This window comes from Balaenoptera musculus, chromosome 9 (assembly GCF_009873245.2).
Source record: "Balaenoptera musculus isolate JJ_BM4_2016_0621 chromosome 9, mBalMus1.pri.v3, whole genome shotgun sequence".
Lineage (NCBI taxonomy): Eukaryota > Metazoa > Chordata > Mammalia > Artiodactyla > Balaenopteridae > Balaenoptera > Balaenoptera musculus.
In genome coordinates this window covers 82,188,286-82,190,690 of record NC_045793.1, presented here as the reverse complement: position 1 = coordinate 82,190,690, position 2,405 = coordinate 82,188,286, and the positions used below count along the sequence as shown (strand labels likewise).

Genomic DNA, 2,405 nt, shown 5'->3' with positions numbered 1-2,405 from the left:
TCATGAGGCTGACGTCAGTTGACGGTTTCAGTTAACTGAACCCTCAAGATGGTCCATTCACATGTCTACCATGCATTGACTAAAGCAGTCTCCTGTATTAACTATATTTTCTTTTTCTCTGTGTTCTTTTCCCTCCCACAGTATTGTTAATTTATCAAGAAAAAGTGTTCCTTAGCCCAGATACTCACAGTTCATAGTTTCAAGGTTCAGGAACACAGGTCAGTGACAAACTTCCATGGAACGCAACCCAAAGAAATTCTTTGTACTCTGAAAGATACCTGCCTTCCTCATCTCCTCAAAATCTTTATGGAATCATAATTTCTGTAGAAATCTATATATGCCTTCTTTCTTGGTTCAGCCACAGCAAATTTATAGAAAGCTGCAACCCCCAGGGTTACAACGAATGCTCCAACAATATGGTGGCCAGAAGGCCACGCATCTGAGGTTTCATCAAAGAATTGGAAGCCATGGTAGTTACTCTCCTCAACAACAACGTCCTTCCAGACTGATGGAAAAATAGACCATTTTCTGTATTCTTGATATGCTGGCCTCTGAGGCCTTGTTGCCTAGAGAGAGACTGCCACTCCCAGCGCTGGCTATTTCTCAGAGATAGCAAATGACGTGCAAGGGAGCATGCCCTTTGTATGCAACTAACCAATCAAAAGCCCATATTCTTTACTACCTCCTCTATCTGGCTCTTACACTTTAGGGGGCAGTCTTCCCTCTGGTCTAGTTATCCCAGCACCAGGTACCAGACCAGTAAAGACAGCCCCTACATCCCAGAGCCTGCTGAAATTATTCACACTAGCCAGTCCTAAAACTTCTTACCTTGTTGGCCTTGCCTTTCCTATGGAGATCAAGATAAAGATTCCTACTCCATACTTTCCCCACTCCTTCTGCCTCCTGACCCACCCTAGTGGATCCCTGCAGGGCCCTATGTCGTACTATGTGTCCTTTCCTCTTGACAATTGTGAGCAACAAACAATCCGTTCAAAAGTAGTTGTCTCTTCAACTGTTGGTCTCACCATAGCTGAAAATTAACCAAACCTACATTTAAAAACATCTCTTAGGTTTCCCATAGCATGGTGAGTGTCCAGAGGATGTAAACTCCACTAGTCTCTTAATGCTTGGGCCCAGAAACTGGCACTGTACCACTCCTGCCATATTCTATTGGCCAGAGCAGTGACAGAGTCTGCCTACACTCAAGGAGAGGGTAACTGAACCTGACCCCTTACTGGAATGAACATCAAAGAGTTGTGGCCATCATTAGTCTGCCATAGTCCATCTTATGTCTACAAATTATTTACATCTCTTTCATATGTAAAATGTACTTAGCACCTTCACCATCCCAAGAACCCAAAATGTACCAACAATTACAGCATTAGCCTAGGATCCTGTCATCTAATTCAGCTCCAGGTGCAGGTGAAGCTACATGGATGATATTTATTGAGCATGATTGCTTTCAATATGAAGACCTATAAACTAAAGAGAGAATTTACCCGCTGTCCACAGACCCAACCTAAAATGGTGAAGCTGAGATACAATAATCACAATTGACATTCCCACTGAAAGGGAAGGGAGAGTGGGAAACAGGGTCATAGTAGTTACTCATCCACAGCAATCCTGAAAGCCAGCTGAGCACCTGTCTCAACTGATTATGATCTAGTCCTATTCCCTGGGAATGATTCTATGAAACCCCTGCATCCATCATCTAGACTCCTGGTTCTACTGGCTGAGTCATCTTGCCATTTTGATAAGAAATAGCCTGTACTTGCAACTGAATAGATTTCAGGGTTTTCTACTTGCCTTTGGAAGGTTCAGCAACCAAAGGCCTCTTTTCACTTCGTGCTGTCTCTGTCTCATACTTTCCTATGAATCATAATGGGATTCACTCTATTATCTAAAAGTCACACCCACAGATCTCTTCAGGAAAGCCTCTCTCTATTTCATACCCAAAGTGAAGCTTCCATGGGACAGTGCCTTTAAGGTTCCCGGAAGTCTACTGTTTAATTGAGAAAGACTGCAAGGAAACTTTTTCAGAACCTTAGAAAGTTTTTTGCTTAACTGAAAGTTAATTAGCTCTTTCTGTCTTACAGAAACAGAAGGTCCTCCTGGGGTACCCTGGATTGATCTTTGCCCTGAAGTCATGTCTTATGTTGTGAATTTTTTCTGGGAAAGCCTGGGGATATGAAACAGCTTTATTTTTAAATCCAGGAAGTCCTAGCTCCTTTATATTATTTTATAAATTCCCCAAAACCAAACAGACTCTTTGTTAGTTCATCTCTTTCTTCTTTTATTTTACCATAGAGAGTATATTAGTTTCCTTGAACTGCATAACAAATTGCCACCAACCGGGTGGCTTAAAATAACAGGAATTTATTCTTTCACAGTTCTGGAGGCTACGA

The 2,405-nt window shown here is 42.0% G+C and overlaps 1 pseudogene; it reads right to left on the bottom strand.

The window, feature by feature from the left end:
- Nucleotides 1-219: 219 nt before the first annotated feature.
- LOC118900557 lies at nucleotides 220-469 on the bottom strand (annotated as a pseudogene).
- Between the last annotated feature and the right edge of the window lie 1,936 nt (nucleotides 470-2,405).